At 42.3% G+C, this 23,316-nt stretch overlaps 1 protein-coding gene and 1 long non-coding RNA gene across 10 annotated transcripts in view; one reads left to right on the forward strand and one right to left on the reverse strand.

Moving 5' to 3' along the window:
• Nucleotides 1-23,316, reverse strand: part of LOC309474430 (endonuclease V-like) — a 370,440-nt gene that overhangs the window by 26,045 nt on the left and 321,079 nt on the right. The gene's annotated exons all lie outside the window — the stretch shown is intronic.
• Nucleotides 165-17,335, forward strand: LOC309474523. The gene is made up of 3 exons (XR_014197360.1): nt 165-5,598; nt 13,460-14,721; nt 17,178-17,335. It is a non-coding gene; the product is annotated as an uncharacterized lncRNA (long non-coding RNA).

Consider the following 23,316-nt stretch of genomic DNA (forward strand, 5'->3'; position numbering starts at 1 on the left):
TATTTCAAATGAAGGCGCGTCGCGGGTGGCAAGCGCGTTCATAGAGGCTGGCAACATCAACTGGCAAATGCAATGTAAGGAACGAAACTGAGCTACTCTTATTGTGTTTGTGTGGACCGTTTATCAGTTTTGACCTGTGAAGCGGGACTCGCGAGCCCTATATGTGCAAGCCTGATCAAGCAACACCACACAGCGCTAAGAGATCCAGACCAGTAAAAAAAAGCATTTGAATTTCAAATGCTTTTGGAATTCGCCGCTGAAGTAATAACATCGCTGCGAGATCTAGTGAGAAACATGCACATTTCTCTGTTATTAACGGATCAAACAGCGCTGACGTGGAAACCAGGAAGAAACATCGTGCCATGAATGAACTGGCCGGTGTCCACAGATCAGCAACATTCACCGTGGAATGGATTTGCTGTAGTAACACTAACTGCAAGGTATGGAAGTTTGTCAGGAATAGTGGGCTATAATGCTTTCAAGTAACATTACGTCTGTTTTATTTTGACATTATGAATACAATTGCTGCCCTCAAATGTTAATCTGAACTAAAATAAACCTTTGTTTATAACTAGCCTACTACTACAATATTACATTTCATTTTGTCCAAGGACCTGTTTTGTTTTATATGCTCATAAGAAGAGTCAAGTATAGCTCCATTATTGCTCAGTAAAAAAAGCAACAAAAATAAAAAAATAAAAAAATCATACTTTATGATGTTTCATTAAATAAAAGAATAATAAAAAAAAAATTAATTCAAGGAAATTTCTCTGGCATTTATTTATTTTTGCTGTAGCCTATGGAAAACGTACCGAACCGAACCGTACCGAACCGTGACACAAGTGTATCGTATCGAACCGAACCATGAATTTTTTGAACCGTTACACCCCTAATATTTACTAATAGATTTACTTCCAAACAAACAATCTATCCTGAATTTACTCATTATAAAATAAAATAAAAAATAACACATGAACAATTTTCAGCCACAAATATTTTCAATGTTATTATTACACCCGCCGAATGCGTTGCTACCCCTGAACACCATCAGGTCTCACTCATCCGAATTCTGATTCTGTCACACCTGTTTCTCATTTCCCTAACTACTGGTGACTTACTTAAGAACTGAGTAGGCCATGTGTCTTGTTCTGCCCATTGCAAACATTTCTGAGTAGTTTTTAATGCCTGGCTATGTTTGACCTTGCTTTCCCTTGGATTTGGATGATCTGTCTTTTGATTTTAGCATGGTTTACTGTCTCGGACTGATTCTCTGTGTTCTGATATAAGCCTGCTTAACTCTGTGAAAATGTGTTATTAATTTCCTATTCACTGACCCTGGCCTGTTCTACACTAAGTGGATTTAATATTGGACTGATCACCCGTACTCTGATCCTGACCTGTTGCACACGGTTTAGATTAATTTGAAAGATTCTTACTTAGTTCAGGATCTGACCCTACCAGTTGAGATGGCCAAATTTAAAGTTTGAGTCAGCATTGTTTTCAGAACTGCTTAAGGGTTATTGAACCTAAGTAACTGAACAACACCCAGGTCAACATGTTCTGACAGGAGCGATTTCAGGACTCCCTGCATTTTATGCCCACAATGGCCTACAGCAAAGTCAAAAGGCCACACAGTTTCACCCCATCAGTCTTTTGATTGTGCCATAGATCTCCTGCCTGGCACTAAACATCCTCACAGTTGTATTTATTCATTACCTGAACCTGAATCACAGGCCAAAGATAGATGAAGGTCTGCATCCATGTATTGATTATTGGGCATTAAATGACATCACAATTAAATTACGTTATCTGCTTTCGCTAGTGCCGGTAGCCCTCGAACAATTCCGCCAAGTTCTTCTCCAAATTGGACCTACGTAATGCATACAACCTTTGCATTTGAGAAGGAGACAAATGGAAGATCATCTTTTCTACAAGCACAGGGCACAAAGAATGATGTCCGAGCTATCTTCCAAGCCTATGTCAATAAAGAATTCTGAGACATGTAAATGTTTATATTGATGACATCTTATCCCCCACATTAGAAGTGCCTAATTCAATGCCTAATTCACTGCTCTAAGTGGACTGATTATCTGTGTCCTGACCCAAACCCGTTGTACACTAAGTGGATTTTATATCAGACCGATTACCGTGCACTTCTGATTGAATATTTTGCACTCCTGGAATAAATTGAGAAATTAATGTCACTGCAACAGTTTTATCATAAACAATGGTCAAATATCAAAGCTGTTTAAATATGTGCACTGAACGTTGAACAACAATAATCTGGGGCCCCTGGCAATCTTTGCGTTTAAAGGGGATAAAAAAGAAAAATAAACACCAAGCCAGAGAACACCAAGCATTGCAATCTTGGAACTGTTGTAGCCCCAGATGGACGAGCAGGGCTGTTGCAATTTTGCAGGGCTGTTGCAAAAACACAACGTAGGGGCACACCTTGTAACCCATGGCTACCACGTAAACATTAAGTTAGTATACAACAGTGGTTACTGTAGCAAGCCGAGTCAGAGGGTGTTTGGCAGGTGTGGGACCATGACTGACACGTTACATAGGAAAAGAATTTCAGCTTTGGCATGCACTTAGTATTGTTGAGGGTGCACCATGGGCAGGTGACAGCAGAGCTGTTTTTCTTTCATGTGGAAAACAACTAACCCCTAAATAAAAAAGTATTATTATTTATAATAAAACTTTAAAACTTTACCTTAGTTTTCACTATAATAATTTCTGCAATGTACATATCTGATTATACTTTTAAAGCAAGAGCATTTACTTTTGCTATTCCTGAATATTAAGAATTTTAGGCCTATAAGTCCTGCATCGATTCAGTCTTCCATGTATTTTGTAGCTTATAGAAATTACGAATAACGAATTTAAAGCATATAAGCACTGACACCGTAAGGAGAACAACACATTATATTGGCGTTGTACTGCGCATTTTGTGAATCTGAAGCTGTTATTTGAAGTCCTGCATACCTAACATCTTCCACTAGCATATGCTGAGTTTGGTCGATCAGTAAAAGTCATTTTAACAGAAGGCCAGAATTTTTTATTTTGAAACATTTTTGGCAAGTGTCCAGAAAAACTCGTACAGTGTGATTAACGGCTTGGGTGATTGGAAAGGGGTCGTTCTTTGATCGCTTTCTGTATATATTTTAATCATAGTTTGAATAAGATTATTTCCATCCTACTAAGAGAAACGATATGAAGTTGATATTTTAGTCACTGGCTTGATTTACTGATGCATAAGTAGTATTGAACGATTTTGAGAGAAAGATTATCTGTCTGAACAAGATTGCACATCAGAAATCACTGATCTCGCTGCTGGAGAGGCATTGGCACTAATAGCTCCGGCATGACATCTCGCTTTAATGGCAGGGTATACGCGACAGCAGGTCGCCGCACCACAGATCTGGCTCTTCGGGCCACCCGACAAACCGCTGCATCGATTGGAAAGTTGATGGCAGCGATCATGGCCACGGAAAGAGTTTTCTCCTCAATGCCCCGGTTTCGACATCTGAACTTTTTGGCACCTTCGTTGAGACGGTGGTGGAAAAGTTCAGAGAGAGAAAGGTGTTCATTCAAATCATGCATTCCGCTGCGGTCCAAATCCACGCCCAGACAGCCAGGGTGGCCAGGCCCATCTCGGTTCGAGGATCGGAGACAGGGCCAGAGGTTCAGCGTCGCCTCTCGCCCTCCTCCTCCTCCTACAAGGAGTAGGTCGCAAAGGAGGCGCGGCTCAAGGAAGAAGAGGGATCTGAGGGAGGTGATCCAGCACAGGCGCTCACAGCGTCAGTGAAGGATCCCCTTCCTCTGAGGGTGAACAACGTCCACCCTCTCCTCTCTTCTTCCTCTCCCCCCTATTTATCTTTACCTCAGGCACTTCTTACATCAGGCCTGGACCGATGATGATAATTTACCATTAAACGGAATGCTTCTGAAGGTCTGGAGTCGGGCTTGGTAGTGAGCGCGCCCTTTCTAGATTTGGGTGGTAGGCCTTCATTCGAAGAATAAAATTTAGGTCGCTGCTCTATGAGCAGCAGGATGATCTTGGTAGGTCTTTATGTAAGGTTGTTAAACTTTAGAACTCAGTTCCCTGTTTAGAAAGTATTAAGGGGTATGTTTGATAGGAAAGGATATTAAAATTAGGAATTAGGGCCCTAAAGTTCCCTTTTTTATAGGTAGACTTGCATACCTTATCATAGGCCTCCTCTTGTGTTAGAGTCGTTAGGTTTATGTAGGAGGTGGTGCCAATCTTGGGCACCCAGTGATGTACAGGTTGGCTTCATCTCAAAGAGAAATCTCTAGAGAGGCCACTGTGCACGAGAGCTTCAAACAGATTCTGTTAGCGTGAGATGGCTTCCTCCCATTTGGGGATTTCTCCTGAGGCCACTGCTTTGTATAAAGCTCCAGTAGACCAACCAAGCGTTTGTAAGATTAATAAGGGAATTGAGATCAATATAACTCAACGGGGATTGAGTGACAGTGAATAAGAACCTAATTAATATGCAAATTATTCAGAATTAATATTTAGCACTTTATCAACTATTCGTCCACTGATAAGTTGAGATTAGGGTATTTTATCAATTCTGGACAGAATATTATCCCGTGGCCTACGGTAATAATATCATAAAATTATGATAACTGATTATGCGCAAGGTAACAAAATCTACAGTTTAAGGCAGTAACTTGTAAGCACACAGCACAAGACGCTTGTATGTAAAAGACTTCATTGAACTACTCTAATACACACAAACTAAACTAACGAAAACACACAAACATTTATTAAAACAGTGACAGAGAAAAGTGATGTTATTAACGGAGGGTGAGTGGAGTCCCAAATGTCTAGCGTTAGACACTATTTCTTGACCGCAACCTGAGAGAATCAATCTACTAGCACTTTAATCTTAGTTCGTTTTCTTAATAAGATTTGCACCAGTTCAGCCAGAATTAGGAGATTGTGTACTTGCTTTTCGATGCTCCTGTGAGCGCGTGCGTTCCCTTCTGTGACGAAGTTGCTGGAGGGAATCTCTTCGGCGCTGATTGGCTGGCAGTTGGTCGATTATGCATTCTGAGGGACAGCACTCGATGGTGAGTGGTTGGTTGGCTTTGCCGGGTGGCACTCTGTTGCAATCCGTCCTTCCGAGTGTGACAGCCAATCAGATATTGTCTTGGGCGGGACCTACGCCCCGTTCTCCGGTTCTTGCATGTAATTAGCGTAATGTCCACGTGATCGCGTGTGCCCAAACTCCTGAGAGTTTAGTTAAACGCTTTAATAAGCCAACTTAATAGTTTAAATATGGTGCATCCTACACACATCTACTTTATATTAAAATTCTAGAAATTATTTACCCATCAAGTAGGTACCAAAATAAATATATTTCCCATAGTTGAGGTGGAAGTAAATAAGGATTTATCTGTGATAAGTGTTTAACACACAAAATTAACTTGGGTAATATAAAGCATAAATATTACAGAGGATACACATGTATGATGCAACTTCTGGTGATTAGTTCCTATAACTGAGGAAGAAAACCCTACGAATAGGTTGTAATAAAGGTTAAACACACAGAAAGAACGTACTCGGTTACTAACGTAACCTCGGTTCTCTCTAGAGAGGGAACGAGTACTTGCGTAATATCTTACGCTAGGGGAAAACCTCTTTTCCTCGAGATATTGAAGGCAAAAATTATCCTTAATTTTGCAATTATGTAAAACGCATTGCAGCAGCATGCAGGCATGGGCGAGACAGCTCGCGCGCCCATTGGCTGCTCTGCGGCAACTGCACCAGCCTATCGATAGAGGACCCTCATGACGTCAGAACCAATGATGGTGCTTCGCGCCCACTACGTCATGTCCCGCCGAAAGCGGGTGGGGCTGGGGCTATAAATACGGCCCCGAGAGGCTGGTTTGGTCAGTTTTTTCATCGCTGAAGCGAATCAGAACATGACGCATGCACGGCAAGATACGCAAGTACTCGTTCCCTCTCTAGAGAGAACCGAGGTTACGTTAGTAACCGAGTACGTTCTCTTACGAGAGGTTCTCTCGTACTTGCATAATATCTTACGCTAGGGGAACACAGTGTAAAACGCCGTGCGTGCCTGAGACATAACACTAAAGTCCCAAGGGCAGGTGCCCGGGGCTCATACAGTGCCTAATCACAAGGGACTCACAGAGAATCCGGGAAGAGGGGCTAGAATAGCATCATTCCTGTAATATAGAGCTCTATTAAGAGCAGATTATATCAAGTGTTCCACACAGCCAGGGCGAACTCGGCCTGGACTGATAAATATGGGGGACTTACGCACTGCCCACAGAAGTATACAGATGATCAGTGATCGACGCTCTAGCAGTTTCAGCATCCTGAGCCGATAGCATCGGGCAGGCAATACTGAAAAATTAGACCGAGAGCAACTTAGCTTGTAAAGCGGGAACCTCGAGGTTATAAAACCTTATAAATGTAGACGGGGAGGCCCAGCCCGCCGCCATACAGATATCTTGCAAGGCAATCCCACTAGACCAAGCCCACGACGAGGTGCACTTTGACACCTAACAGGCATTGCAGGCCCTTGGATGTGTAAGCTAGCGCTATACTATCCGTCTGGATAAACTCTGTTTTGACGCAGCTAGTCCCTTAGAACGTCCGCTGAACAAAACAAAGAGCTGCTCCGTCTGTCTGAAAACAGATGAGCGAGACACATAGGCTCTTAACGCCCTGACCGGGCAAAGGAAGCCTGCGTCTCCTTCCTCTTCAGATACCGGCAGGGCCGACAGGGAGATCACCTGTGCCATAAACGGTGTATTGAGGGATTTAGGAACATATCCGTGCTTTGGTTTGAGTATCCAAGGTCATGAGGCCCAAACTCCATACATGTCGCGCTCACTGAGAGCGCTTGCAAGTCCCCTATGCGCTTCACTGAAGCGAGAGCCAAAAGAAACACTGTTTTGAGAGACAAGAGTTTCAGGTCTATTGACTGTATTGGCTCGAATGGGGCACCTTTCATGGCTTCCAGAACCGTGGAAAGGTCCCAAACGGGAACCGAGGGAGGTCTGGGAGGATTCAGCCTCTTAGCTCCTCTAAGGAAGCGAATGCCCAGATTGTTCCTTCCTAATGACTGGCCAAGCGGTGGTTCAGCGAACGCTGCTATGGCCGCCACATAAACTTTGAGCGTGGATGGGGCTCTGCCCTTATCCAGAAGCTCTTGTAAAAAGGAAAGAACCTCCGGCACCCCACAGTGTGAGGGTGAAGTGCCACGCGCTGTACACCAGCTAGTGAACACAGACTTTTTTGAGGAATAGAGCCACCTCGTAGATGGAGCTCTAGCCTGCGTGATCGTGTTTAACACTCCCGCTGGGAGGTTAACGGGTACCCGTTGATGGCCCATACATGTAGGGACCAAAGCTCCGGGCAAGGATGCCAGATCGAGCCGTTTGCCTTCGAGAGGAGATCCCTCCTCACCGGTATCGGCCACGGGGCGGTACTCGTCAGCTGCATCAGGACTGGAAACCAGGCTTGGTTCGTCCATAATGGGGCGACGAGTAGCACTGGGCATCCGTTTTTCCTGATTTGCTCTAACACCTGGGGTAGGAGCATGACAGGGGAAAAAAGCATAGAGCGGGCAGCGGGGCCAGACGTGGGCCAGCGCATCCCTGCTCTTGGGGAAAAATTCCCGACAGTGAGCGTTCTCTTGAGACGCAAATAGGTCTATTTTGCTCTGCCAAATGTCCTCCATAGCAGTTTGACTGTCTGTGGGTGTAAAGACCATTCTCCTACCGGAAGATTTTTTCTGGACAGTCTGTCTGGTCCCACATTCAGGTGACCGGGCACATGCACTGCTCTGAGCGAGCGCAGATTGTGCTGAGCCCAGACCAGGAGGCGTTCCGTCAGCCTGTGAAGGATTCTGGATCTGATACCTCCTTGGTGATTTATATAAGCCACCACTGACATGTTGTCCGAACAGACCAGGACGTGGTGTCCTCTTATTTGGGGACAAAAATGCGTCAGCGCGTTATCTACTGCCAACATTTCGAGGCAGTTTATGTGCAGAAGCTTCTCCCGTTCTGACCATTGGCCGAAGAACGGTCTGCCCTCGAGCAGCGCTCCCCATCCCGAGGTGGATGCGTCTGTAGACACCACCCTCACACTCGGGGAAGTCCCCAGGCTTACACCTGATCGGTACCAGTCGTTTGCTTTCCAAGGTTTCAGAGCTGCGATGCATTTCTGATTGACCTTGAGACGAAGCAGACCGGAAGCCCACGCTCGGCGCGGCACTCACGCTTTCAGCCAGAACTGTAGCGGGCACATGCGAAGCAAGCCCAGCTGAAGTACTGATGATGCTGATGCCATGAGACCTAGCATCCTCTGAAATTTCTTGAGCGGGACAGATGCGCCGCAGCGGAAAGAGCTCGCTGCGCACTGAACGTCTAGTACGCGCTGTGGTGACAGTCGCGCTATCATAGACAGCGAGTCCAGTTCTGTGCCCAGAAAAGATATTATCTGCCTGGGGGACAGAGAACTCTTCGCCCAATTGACTCTGAGACCCAGATTCTCGAGGTGATCGAGTAAAATGGTCCTGTGCTCTATGAGCACCGAGTGAGATTGAGCTAGAATCAGCCGATCGTCCAAGTAGTTCAATACTCGCATGCCCTGTAGTCTGAGGGGTGCGAGCGCTGCGTCCATGCACATCGTAAATGTACGGGGTGCTAGGGACAAGCCGAACGGTAGGACTGTGTACTGATATGCCTGGCCCTCGAAGGCGAATCTCAAATATCGCCTGTGACGTGACGCTATCTGTATTTGAAAATATGCGTCTTTCAGATCTATTGACACAAACCAATCTCCTCGGCGAATCTGCGCGAGGATTTTTCTGGTCGTGAGCATTCTGAACTGTCGCTTCGCAAGCACTCTGTTCAGTTGCCTTAGATCTAGTATGGGTCTGAGACCCCCGTCTTTTTTCGGTACCAGGGAGTATCTGCTGTATAGCCCTCCTTCGCTCTGAGCTTGAGATAAGGGCTCTATGGCCCCTTTGCTCAACAGTTTCGAAATTTCGGCTCGAAGTAGGTGTGCTACTTCTGTTTTTACCGTGGTTTCGACGCGCGTCGCATAGCAGCGAGGGCGTCGGCGAAACCGTAGCGAATAGCCTCTTTCTATAATGTCTAGCACCCACTTCGAAACCCCGGGTAGCCTTGCCATGTGTTTGCACGAATGGCTAGGGGTTGAATGCGAAGCGCGCTCTGGTCGCTCAGCGACAGAGGGGCTTCAGTGTGCTGCAACATAAGCGTTGCGCTTATAATAATAATAATAATACATTTATTTTTTATAGCGCTTTTCATGACACTCAAAGACGCTTTACAGTTAATTGGTTTACATTGAAAGAAAAACTAAAACAGTAAACAAACAAGGTATATAGACAGGGTTACATGGATAACAAAAATATAAGAAGGACCAAGGACAAGCAGAAGCAAAGCAAGAGAGGAGACGATGTAAGGGATGAAGATGAAGAACCGGGAAAATCTGTTAACAGGGAAAAGCAAGCTCAAAGAGGTGAGTTTTGAGGGCCTGTTTGAAGGATGTTAAGGTGCTTGACTGTTTGATGTGGTCAGGGAGGGCGTTCCAGAGGGTAGGTGCAGCAGCGGAGAAGGCAATTTTGGTGATGTGGTTGACATGTGGTACAAAGGAGAGGGTAGGATCGAAGATGGTTCCAAGCTTGCGGATGTAGGTGGAAGCGGTGACATTGGAGCCGTCGATGTTGAGGGAAAATGTCTGGGCATGTTGGGTGAGGGAGTTAGGACCAATTATGAGAATCTCTGATTTATTGCAGTTGAGTTGGAGAAAGTTTTCTTGCATCCATGATTTAATGTCAGTGAGGCAGGCTGTAAGGGTTGAGTGGGTGGAGGCTGTGATGGTCTTTGAGGAGAGATAGAGTTGGGTGTCATCAGCATAGCAGTGGAAGTGGAGACCATGTTGACGGAGGATCTGTCCAAGGGGGAGCATGTACAGGATGAAGAGAAGGGGGCCAAGAACTGAACCCTGGGGGACACCATGAGTGACTGGAGTGGCAGAAGACATGCAGTTGTTTATAGAGATATAATGGTGTCTGTCAGAGAGATAGGAGGTGAACCAGGTTAGTACGGAGCCAGTTATTCCAATTAGGTGCTGAAGGCGTGAAAGGAGGATGGAGTGTTTGATGGTGTCAAAGGCTGCACTGAGGTCTAGGAGGATGAGGATGGTGAGGAGACCAGAGTCGGCAGCAAGTAGAATGTCGTTGGTGATTTTGAGGAGGGCAGTTTCGGTGCTGTGTTTAGAGCGGAAGCCAGATTGGAATGGTTCATATAGATTATTGGAGTTGAGGTATGTTTGAAGTTGAGTTGCAACAGCACGCTCCAGGATTTTGGACAGAAATGGGAGGTTTGAGATGGGACGGTAATTGTCGGGAATGTCTGGGTCCAAACCAGGTTTTTTCAATATGGGGGTGATGGCAGCAAGCTTGAGCGGTGAGGGGACAATACCGGAGGCCAGAGAGGAGTTGATTAAGTTGGTGATGAGGGGGGAAAGTGAGGGGAGGCAAACCTTGGTAAGAAATGTGGGAATAGGATCAAGCGGAGAGGTTGAGGACTTCATGCTGGAGATTATGGTTGATACTTCAGTTTCAGTGATTGGAGAGAATGAAGAGAGAGAATGGGATGGAGGGGAGGGTGGTGGAGGTCCAGGGGTTGGGTAGGGGGTGCTATGGGCTAGTTGATTATGGATGATGTCGATCTTGGTTTTGAAGAAGGAGAGGAACAAGTCACACTTAGTGGTGAAGGAGTTGGAGATTGTGTTCATGGGTTTCAGAAGTTTGTTGATTGTAGAGAAGAGGGTCTTGGGACTGTTGGAGCCGGATTGGATGACAGAGGAGTAGTAGGAGGAGCGGGCAGAGTTGAGGGCGTCTTTGTATTGTTGTCTGTGAAGTTTGTAGGCTTCCAGGTGGACAGTAAGACCGTTTTTTTTGGTGAGTCGTTCCAGTTGTCGGCATTTGGCTTTTAGGAGGCGGAGTTGGTTAGTGTACCAAGGTGCGGAGTGTGTGAAGGAGACGGATTTGGTTTTAAGGGGGGCGATGGTATTGAGACAGGATGAGAGTACATCATTGTAGGCGTTGACGAGGACAGTTGGGGACGTGTTTAGGGGGTCAATGGATTTTGCAATGGTGGTTGTCAATATGGAGGAGAAAGATGTGGTGTCAATGGATTTGAGGTTCCTGAATGTTATTGTGCATTTTTGCTTGGTGGGTGGAGATGGGATGTCGATGTCAATGGTAATAGCCAGGTGGTCGGAAATGGTGAGGTCAGTTTGGGTTATATTGTTAATGGTGGTACCAGATGAACAAACCAGGTCAAGAGTGTGACCTTTTTTGTGGGTGGGAAAATCAATATGTTGGCTGATATTGAAAAAGTGTAAGATGTCCAGGAAATCGGTGGTTGTTTTGGAGTCTGTGGAGTCAATATGGATGTTGAAGTCACCTAACAGAAGAATGGATGGTGATATGGCACAGACTTATGACATTTGAGGCAGGGGGCGCGCTGATAACAGCGGGCAGATTGCCCGCGCTCGACTCCTCTGCGGTGGTCAACCGAGAGGGCGAGGGCTGGGCGAGTCCCGTAAGACCTGTCATGTCTATGTGTGAATGTGGGCGCGGGATAGCGGGCACATTTACAACACTGAGAGCATTGTCCGCCTGAGCAGAGCGAATGCATGTTGGTTTCGTTTTACAGAAACCTTGAGACATGCAGAACGTAGTGTTTGTGGGCACTGGGCAGTGGGCACATTTACCACATTTAATGCGCAATCGATCTGGGTCGATTTCATGTGCACGAGCCCTGTGTGACGGGCTGTGTTTCTGTGTAGGAATGAGCACTGGGCAGTGGGCATTTTGTCTACACTCATAACACCATCGGCCGTGGCCGGAACACCAGAAAATACACTCTTATGGGATTTATCTGGGTAGCCGTAAAAGCGGCGTTTGTGTGCAGGCAAGCGGGCTGTGTCGCCGACTTGTTTACTGCAGAATACACTGGAACAGTCGCATTTACTGGAACTGAATGAGCGAGAAGTTGCCATAGAAACAGAGAGCGTCAACATGCTGGCGTTTGTTTGCAGGCGTGCGTGTATTACAACAGGCTCGTCCACTGCAATATTGGCATTTCCAGAGAAATGTGTGAGAATGGAGGTCGGTCCAGCCGCAGCTGGACTAGGAACACTCTCTTTTCTCCTTTCGCCAGTGACGCACGGAAACCATAGAAACGGTGCTTGGGTGCAGGCGAGCGGGTTGTACAAAGCGCTCGTTGGCTGCAAAATACACATCTGCAGTCGCCTTTTCAGGGAACTGACAGAGCGAGCATTGACGGCATAATTTTATCTGCCGGTAGACCCGGGATCGAACACGGGTCTCTCGCGCTAAAGCCTGAGAATCTGCCGCTGGGCCACAGGGGAAGACACATAGGCATTTAGTTAGCGCGAGTATTATCAGAGAGCGTCAACATGCTGGCGTTTGTTTGCAGGCGTGCGTGCATTACAACAGGCTCGCTCACTGCAGTATTGACATTTCCAGTCGCCTGAACTTCAGAGGGGAATGAGAAATGTGTGAGAAATGGAATTCGGCCCGGCCGCAGCGGGACATAAACACTCTTTTCTCCTTTCGCCAGTGACGCACGGGAACCATAGAAACGGTGTTTGGGTGCAGGCGAGCGGGTTGTACAACGCGCTCGTTGGCTGCAAAATGCACATCTGCAGTCGCCTTTCAGGGAACTGACAGAGCGAAGCATTGGAGGCATAATTTATCTGCCGTTAGACCGGGATTCGAACACCGGTCTCTCGTGCGAAAAACCAACGTTTCCGCCACTGAGCCACAGGGGGGAACACAAAAGCTTTCAGATGCAGGAGCATATAAGAGCGTCAACATGTTTTCTTCAGCGTTTGCTTGCAGGCGTCCGTGTATTATAACAGGCTCGTTTGCTGCAAATATTTATATTTCCAGTCGCCTGATCAGGGAACTGAGAAATGTGTGAGAAATTCAGGTCAGTCCAGCCTCGGCGGGACTATAAACCACATGAATGGCGATGCGTGAGCTTCGCTGAAGAGATAAAAAACTGACCAAACCAGCCTCTCTGGGCCGTATTTATAGCCCCAGCCCCACCCGCTTTCGGCGGGACATGACGTAGTGGGCGCGAAGCACCCTCATTGGTTCTGACGTCATGAGGGGCCTCTATCGATAGGCTGGTGCAGTTGCCGCAGAGCAGCCAATGGGCGCGCGAGCTGTCTCGCCCATGCCTGCATGCTGCTGCAATGCGTTTTACATTATTGCAAAATTAAGGATAATTTTTGGCTTCAATATCTCGAGGAAAAGAGGTTTTCCCCTAGCGTAAGATATTACGCAAGTACGAGAGAACCTCTCGTAAGAGAACTCCACAGGTTATATAAAACATACATGATACTTAGGATAAATGTGAGGTAAATACTGGTGATCAATTCAGCTTATTGGAAGCAATTTTGAGACCGTTGTTTGTATTAAACCACAAGTGGGTTAATTTCAGTCTACTGGTTTTGGAGACAAAAGTCTCTGGAATTTACAGCTGCAGAAAGGAGGTGTCCCTGGTTGGGTTTGTGGTGATTTAAAGGATCAGGATGTCCCTTGAAACTTTTTGGTCGCAATCAGACTCGACAAACAAACAAGCTAGAAGAAACACACGCCAAAATAAGGGCACGGTCGCTAAGCAAGATGGTGAAAACTCAGGCCCAGTTCAAGTTGCCTCTAGTGAGACCACGATATCGGGAGATGCAGTGAACTGTATTGTCGAAAAAGTGTCGATGGTTTTTGAAAACAATCCAATACGTGATCCAATTTCTGAAATATCAGGCAAGTTGGACAACATGATCAAGAGAGTCGTGGAGGCCGAGCAGAGAATTTCTGACCTCGAGGATAACCAAGCTAATAGCTCAACGTGCTTTGCATCTTTAGAGTCATCCCTGCAAAAAACACTCGAACGTGTAGAGGACCTTGAAAACAGAAGCCGGCGCCAGAATATCAGAATTGTTGGTCTCAAGGAAGGCACTGAGGGGAGCGACCCGATAGCTTTCTTTGAATCATGGATCCCGACCACACTAAAAATTAGTGCCAAAGACGGACGGATCAAACTGGAAAGAGCGCATCGCACCGGACCATTGAGAAACGAGGGCGAACATCCGAGAGCGAGACCTGTGATCATGCGACTACACAATTACAAAGACAAAACAATGATTCTAGAAGCAGCGAGACGTTTGAGCAACCTAAATATTGAGGGAAAGAAAGTGTTGTTTTTTCAAGATTTCTCAGCTGGCGTGCTGAAGAAGAGAGCGGAGACGGCAGAGGCCCGGAGGCGACTGCGGGAAGCAGGATTCAAATATGCCTTCATCTACCCTGCCACTATAAGAGTGTTCAACGCAGCTGGTAAAGACACATACCTGTCTACGACCGCGGAGGTGAACACCTTCTTGGAATCGACTCCGCAAATATAATATCCCCCTCAGGTACTTATGACGTACATAACGTGAAAAGTACTATTGCATTTTGTCTGCATAGGACGGCAATGATAAACATTAGCTTGTTTGGCTTGGAGCAAAGTAGACACGAATAACTTTAATCTATGATACGCAGAGAAAACATCTTAGTGTCACAAAATTATGAGTATTGTAACGTAAACGACTCTGGGTCAATGCGAATTAGCTCAAGAATATAGGGAATTTGGGAAATATTACTAATCATAACTCATGGTCATAATTCATAAATCGCATATACATTACTTTATCAATTTTCGGAAATACCTCGTTCTGTAACTGGTCTCGTCATCAGTCATTCGTCCAGCGAATAAATGTAAGATTATCAGTTAAGAAGGAGTATCCCTGTTTACAAACTCCAAGAAAGTTTATCTTCTGGCCACGAACATAAAACTTTCTGAGTTTATGAATTAAAACTACTCAAGGTAGTCAATATCGAGCTTGTAGCTTAGATCTTTGATTTCATTGACTTACAAGGTGGGTTTTCAAACACAGAGACAGTTAAAGTATGAATGGATTTTTAATAAATGTAAACTAGAGAGATTATATGAGCTACAATATAAACGTACGTAAAAATGCAAACAGTAAAACAAACAAACATTTAACCAAACAAAAACATAAAACATAACGTGATAGAGAGAATAAAATGAAATGAAAGAAAGAAAGAAATAGAGAGAAGAGATAGAGGGTAACTTAATTCACAGACCTAAGAGCTGGACACCTGAAATCAGCTTTTAGAGAGAGATAACGTTACTTGCAAGATTCTGTGCTCTTTCAGTGTGGTGCTGAAAAGGGGGCGCGCATGTGCGCGTGTCCGGCTGGTTTGCGTCTAGCTTCATCTTCTGGGTCGTTTCGCAAGACGATGTAAAGGCTCACTTGAATTTAACGTTACCGAGAAAGTTCAGATCATTTCCCTTGTGGAGGGGAAAGGCGAGTAGGAACTTAGTTGCAAAAGAACGGCAGCTTCTACATGACGCGGGCATGCGTCCCAGAGGAGAAGCCAAGGCCTGTCCAGCTGGTTGCGTTGGGAGGAGAAGCGCTGCGCGTGGAGAAGAGGAAGATGAGGGTTGAGAGCTGAGAGTTGAGAGAGAGAGCAAACTGAAAGTTTGGACTTTTATCAGTGTCCCGTGAGCGGTGTCCCACGTCCCCTTTTTCGTGGCAACAGCGAATCGGATCTTCTGATCTGAAGCAGGAAGAGGTTTCTTTGTTTGTGAAGAAACGCCTACTTTGACTGTCATGTGAGAGATCGAATTTGAGAAGATTTGCTCCAGACATATGAAAGGTGTCAAACGATACAAATTATTGCAATTGGTTATCAAAATTCAACTCCGTTAGCTGGAGAGGATTACAGAGATATCAAAAATAGAATATAGACGTTGTAGCAATGCAAAGATACATTATTATGCATTAGTATAGGCATTTTCAGTTCTATTAATGTTACAATAGGACATATATGCTTTTCATATGGTTTACACACACCTCTTAACACAAAAAGGGATATATTTAGTACATTTAAGAGTGACTTTATGGGTAAAAGTCCTTTTCTGTAGGGGGTGTCCGTTTCAAAGTCCAGAGTGTGTTTGTGTGTGTGCGTTGGAATGTTGCGCCCCCGTTGTCTCCTTTGCATAGGGCTAGATGAGCTTGGTGGTCAAATTTTATGACCTGCCAATGAGATCGGGTTACGGGACGCGATTCTACTGGGAGAACATTCTTCAAAAATACATTTCAGAGCCAAACACTCGAAGATCATAACTATATGATCAAAACAACATTAATCACACATACATACAGGAAGTTCAGATACAAGTCTGAGTTACATACATTAAAAGGATGTTAAGTTCAACACAAAGGATGTTTAATAATTAATTAATTCATAATTAATTCGTTACATTTATATAGCGCTTTTTCTGAGACCTCAAAGCGCTTCACATAGAAGGGGGAATCTCCTCAACCACCACCAATGTGCAGCATCCACTTGGATGATGCGACGGCAGCCATATTGCGCCAGAACGCCCACCACACACCAGCTTACTGGTGGAGAGGAGACAGTGATGAAGCCAATCAGTATATGGGGATGATTAGGAGGCCATGATGGAGGGGCAAATTTGAAGGGGCAAATTTGGCCAGGATGCCGGGGTTACACCCCTACTCTTTTTCGAAGAACATCCTGGGATTTTTAATGACCACAGAGAGTCAGGACCTCGGTTTAACGTCTCATCCGAAGGACGGGTGTATGTTTGTGTGTGTGTGTGTGTGTGTATGTACGTGTGTGTGTCATTCAGAATTCAGGCTGCTTTGGTGAACTCTTGTCCTTTCCCCCCACCCTTTCGGGGGTTTTCAGGATGTGAGTCCCGTGAGTTGGCGAGATTTGAATCAAGGGACTAGGTCGACCCTTTTGCTCAACGCTCGGCTTGTTATAAATGTGTCATGTGCCAGGGAGGCCCTAGCCCGAGCGGCGCCCCCGCTGGTCAACATGCCCCAAGGGGGTCGTAAACAGAATGCTCTTTGTTTACTCAAGAAGAAACGAGCTGTGTTTTGTAAATCAGGATTCGCTAATTCCGGATTCGCCAAGTCAGTGTCGCTACAGTATAATAAGACTCCCACGCTGTTACCTCTCTGCCTTGTGTTTTCCTGGCTAACGTTACCCTTAACAGGATCAGCCAGCGAATGTGAGAGGTTCCAAAATGCTTTTTTTTTTTTTTTCACAGTGTTACATCCCCCGTTCCAGTTTGGGGCTAAAAACACACTATATATCTGCACAGTTCTGTTTTAACCCTTTAAGGTACACACCATGAAAAAAGCAAAGGAAAAATTATTTATTTGCATTTTTTATTCAATTATGATAACAATAACAACAATAATATTTTTTTTTTTAATTAGACCCTACAGTATTTTAGATACAGTCCTCTACCAAACGGTTGAGACGTCTGTTCATAATAAAAGAACAACATTCAGAACAAGTCATATTAAGTGCAATTTCTTGACCAATAAAAAATCTGATGGCTGCTATTGATGGCTCCAAGTCCAAACACATCAAGTGTGTGTGTGTGTGTGTGTGTGTGTGTGTGTGTGTGTGTGTGTGTGTGTGAGAGTGAGAGAGTGTGTGTGTGTGTGTGTGTGTGTGTGTGTGTGTGTGTGTGTGTGTGTGTGTGTGTGTGTGTGTGAGAGAGAGAGAGAGAGTGTGTGTGTGTGTGTGTGTGTGTGTGTGTGTGAGAGTGTGTGTGTGTGTGTGTGTGTGTGTGTGAGAGAGAGAGAGTGTGTGTGTGTGTGTGTGTGTGTGTGTGTGTGTGTGTGTGTGTGTGTGTGTGTGTGTGTGTGTGTGTGTGTGTGTGTGTGTGTGAGAGAGTGTACTCGTCTATCTATCTAACTGGGGACCTTGGTGTCGTTACACACTCACTAACAGGGGACCGTCGAGCCAAGTGGGGACATTTTTCAAGTCCCCTGTTGGTCATGCTTTAAAACATGTTAAAATCAGCCAAAACACGCTCTGGTTAATTTTGTACATTTTTGACCAAGTGGGGACTTACATGTGTGTGTGTGTTTAAGTCCATACTCAGCAGCGCTCCTGTAGGCTGGAGCAGGAATTGCAGTGGCCCATTAACACACGTCGTTCACACTTCTCTATTGTCTGAATGGCTGCTGTCCTTGAGAGGCTCTGAGACTGTAGAGCTGCTGTTTAACTGCTTCAGTAACACTTTATAATAACTGCACGCTATTAATCATTAGTTAAGCATTAGTAAAGAGTTAATTCATTTATAAAGCATTAATATACACTAATAAGCAGTATATAAATGCAGTTATAAATGCTTTATTCCTGTTTTAAAAGCATATCTATAATGTGTTTAATAATTGTATTTTCATACTTTATTAATGATCAATTTATCATTTCTAAATGAAGTATAGCATCATTTACAAAGCAGTTATTTAGGAGTTGTCAGTGGTTCATAAGATCCCTTAGAAAGTGTGAGTAAATGATTAAACTAATTCAATGTACATTCATACATCATACACTTATTATTCAGACATATAGTAATAGTTACTTAGTGTGTTAATAAATGCTTTATTAACATGTATTTCTACTGTAGTTCAGGTAGTTATAAAGCATTTAGTAGAGGTCAGTTCACAATTTTTTGTGAGCTCATCTAAAGTGAGGACTAGTTATGCTAGTTATGTAGGAGATTTAAAGGCTGTTAATATTTCTATGTTCTCTATCATTGTGTTGTGTTGTGTTTGTTTCCTTTTTCTGTTTAGAAGATAACTGAGTCTTTAAATCTCCTTTATAAATGCTTTACTAGGCATAACTAGTCCTCACTTTTGCTCACAAAATAGTGAACTGACCACTACTAAATGCTTTATAACTCCCTGAATCTACTACATTTACTCACACTTTCTAAGTGATCTTATTAATCACTGACAACTCCTAAATAACTGCTTTGTAAATAATGCTATACTTAATTTAGAAATGATAAATTGATAATTAATAAAGTATGAAAATACAATTATTAAACACATTATAGATATCCTTATAAATCAATAATACAGCATTTAAAGCTGTATTTATAAACGGCTTATTAATGTCTGCTTTATGAATTATGATTTAACTGTTTACTAATGCTTAACTAATGATTAATTAAATGCAGTTATTATAAAGGGTTACCATATATATATTATATAATATTTTTCAGAATATAACTTCAAATATGCATTTTTTTAATAAAAAATAAAATAAAAAAAAACATGCCAAGAGGGGATCTACAACTCAATGTTATAATTATAATGTAATTATTATTATATTATAAAGGTATTAATAATGCGACAGATAGTATTGGCTGCCTATTAATTAAAACATCATTTCTACAAAAAAAAAAAAAAAAAAAATCAATAGACATGTCCTTATTTTTCTGTTTCCTTTGTTTCTAGGATGTTGATGTACAGAGAAAGTCAGTGTTTGAAATATTGCTCAATTTAAATGCAACCAAACATATGTCGTTCGTTACCATCCAACAGTGGACCTTTCTTTAAGATCTAATTCAAAACTTTTGAGTTGACTTGCTGCATCTGGTCATTTTGAAGAAACAAAAATGAAATCATTTTTTTCATAATATAACTTTAAAAAAAATTAAAATTAAAAAAAATAAACATGCCAAGATTGAATCTCAACTCTGAACGATCTCTACCTATACAACAGTGGACTCACAATAGCCTGCAATGGAACTGTGTGTGTGTGTGTGTGAATAGTTAAGTATGTCTTTATTTTGTAACTATAAGTTATATATATTTATATATAGGCCTTCATAGATACTTTCTATGCTTGGTTATGCAGTCCCTAACAATTTACTTGCCATTGTTATGTGCCATTGCACTCACACATACATGTCTATATTACTAACAGACCAATGTCGCTCTACACTGGCCAAGTGAGGACTCAATGAACGATGTCTATCTATACAAGAGAGGACTTGAACAGTGTGTGTGTGTGTGTGTGTGTGTGTGTGTGTGAACAGTGAAGTGAACTGGCAGTGAAGTCTGTCTTCATTATGTATATATAGTATATTATATAGTATATTATATATTATGCCTTTTATCAGTCATAATATTTGTTTATTTTATTTAACACTTATTTTCTCTCTTCATAGATACTTTCTATGTTTGGTTATGCAGTCCCTTTAGGGTTTATAGGATTAATCAAACAGAAATAGCTCTTTAAGGTAACGATTTCAGGTCACTATAGTGACCTATATTTAGTATAGTGTAAAGCATACTTTATACAGTGAATAATGATTTTATTAATCAAAATGAACTTCGCGTCCCCAGTTGGATGGTAAAGAACGATACGTGTTTGGCTGCTTTGTACATTTCTTGCCATCACAAACACACTGTAAAGATTTTGGAGGTCAATCTCAAAATGTTATGTCGAAAAACTAAAGTGCAATAAATAATACACGCTTTAGGGTCTGTTTACACGACATCATTTTCAACTGAAAACTGAAAACGTTTTGGCCGTTCATTTCAACGAAAATGCCATTTTGGGGGCCTGACAATGAAAGCTTTTGAAAACGAGTTTTTGTGAGCTCATCTAAAGTGAGGACTAGTTATGCCTTGTAAAGCATTTATAAAGGAGATTTAAAGGCTGTTAATATTTCTATGTTCTCTATCGTGTTGTGTTTGTTTCCTTTTTCTGTTTAGAAGATAACTGAGTCTTTAAATCTCCTTTATAAATTATTTACAAAGCATAACTAGTCCTCACTTTAGATGAGCTCGCAAAATAGTGAACTGACCACTACTAAATGCTTTATAACTGCCTGAATCTACTACATTTACTCACACTTTCTAAGTGATCTTATTAATCACTGTAAACACCTAAATAACTGATTTGTAAATAATGCTATACTTCATTTAGAAATGATAAATTGATTTAATAAAGTATGAAAATGCAATTATTAAACACATTATAGATATGCTTCTAACTCAATAATACAGCGTTTAAAGGTGTATTTATAAACTGCTTACTAATGTCTGCTTTATGAATTATGATTTATCTGTTTACCAATGCTTAACTAATGATTAATAGGATGCAGTTTTTATAAAGGGTTACCATATATATTATATTATATTTCTCAAAATATAACTTCAAATTTGCATTTTTTTTTATTAAAAAAAAAGCATGCCAAGAGGGGATCTGCAACTAAATGTTATAATTATAATGTAATTATTATTATATTAAGATATTAATAATGCGACTGATAGTATTGGCTGCCTATTAATTAAAACATAATTTCTACTCTTAAAAAAAATCAATAGACATGTCCTTATTTTTCTGTTTCCTTTGTTTCTAGGATGTTGATGTACAGAGAAAGTCAGTGTTTGAAATATTGCTCAATTTAAATGCAACCAAACATATGTCGTTCGTTACCATCCAACAGTGGACCTTTCTTTAAGATCTAATTCAAAACTTTTGAGTTGACTTGCTGCATCTGGTCATTTTGAAGAAACAAAAATTAAATCATTTTTTTCATAATATAACTTTAAAAAAATCAAAATTAAAAAAATTAAACATGCCAAGATTGAATCTCAACTCTGAACGATATCTACCTATACAACAGTGGACTCACAATAGCCTGCAATGGAACTGTGTGTGTGTGTGTGTGTGAACAGTTAAGTATGTCTTTATTTTGTAACTATAAGTTATATATATTTATATATAGGCCTTCATAGATACTTTCTATGCTTGGTTATGCAGTCCCTAACAATTTACTTGCCATTGTTATGTGCCATTGCACTCACACATACATGTCTATATTACTAACAGACCAATGTCGCTCTACACTGGCCAAGTGAGGACTCAATGAACGATGTCTATCTATACAAGTGAGGACTTGAACAGTGTGTGTGTGTGTGTGTGTGTGTGTGTGTGTGTGTGTGTGTGAACAGTGAAGTGAACTGGCAGTGAAGTCTGTCTTCATTATGTATATATAGTATATTATATAGTATATTATATATTATGCCTTTTATCACTCATTTTGAAAACGATGCCTTTACCATCTGCATGTAAACAACATAAACGTGAATTTGTGAAATTGTTACGTCATTCCAACCCGGTCACACTAAATGCGTCTCTATAGCACACATTGTGTTTATTGTGCAATTTATACGTGCATATGATAGGCATGGGTGGGTTTAGGGTAGGTTTAGTAGTGGTGTGTAATATGTAATATGTATTATATGTTTGGTTAGGATTAGTTTTGTAGGATGTGTGTGTATTACACTCAATAAAGTGCGTATTATATGCATGTAAAAAAATATATTTTCGCGTAAAAATTGCACGATAAACACAATGCGTGCCATAGAGATGCATTTTCATGACATCAGGCAGGTCATGCACAAGTATATAACATGGTCACATGCGTACTTATCATCACGTGTTCACATGTTCATGAGTATTTGAGTTTTTTTTTTTTTTTTTTTTTTTTTTTTGACAAAGTAAGAAAGGTTTGGGGTGTGCTTTTAGATGGGCCTTTAAAATTTGACAAACAAATATCTTCAGTAACTGGATCTAGTTTCTATCAACTCCGTCTTTTGTCTAAAATTAAACACTTCCTAACTGACAAAACACTAGAGATGGCTGTTCATGCTTTTATTACTTCCCATTTAGACTACAGCAACTCATTGTATTGCGGTATTTCCAAGTCACAAATCGCTCGCCTTCAACTGGTCCAAAATGCTGCAGCAAGATTTATATATGTATTGTGCAGGCTAGGTATAAAAAATATAGGAAAAACCATGATAATATGAAACGCTTCAAAACAGAGCGCACAAAGCGCGTATGCGCATCGCGGGTGCAGAATGATGTGCTCAAAGCAACATGGAGTCACAGTGTTCAGCGCTGCACAAGTGCGCATTTAAAAGTTCACGGCACAAAGCGAAGAAATTTCGAGCGCACAAATCCTAGTGTAGCCTATATCTGTCCAACAGTTTATTGATCATTTGTTTCTTCACATAGTGAAGTTTTAAATTCCAGTTATTGTGCGTTTGATGCCGATTCATAGTCCTTGTGGTGTGAACAGGCACACGGTAGCGAGTCGTTTTAAAACAGCAACAAACATAAAATACAAATACACAAAATAAAGTCATTTTATGCAAATCCACAGCCTTTTATCTACAGATCAAGCATTATAATGTGTATATCATATTGGAGAGAGTTTTACCGTGCATATATATAACATAATATAAATTAA

This window comes from Leuciscus leuciscus, assembly GCF_965113295.1.
Source record: "Leuciscus leuciscus genome assembly, chromosome: 14".
Lineage (NCBI taxonomy): Eukaryota > Metazoa > Chordata > Actinopteri > Cypriniformes > Leuciscidae > Leuciscus > Leuciscus leuciscus.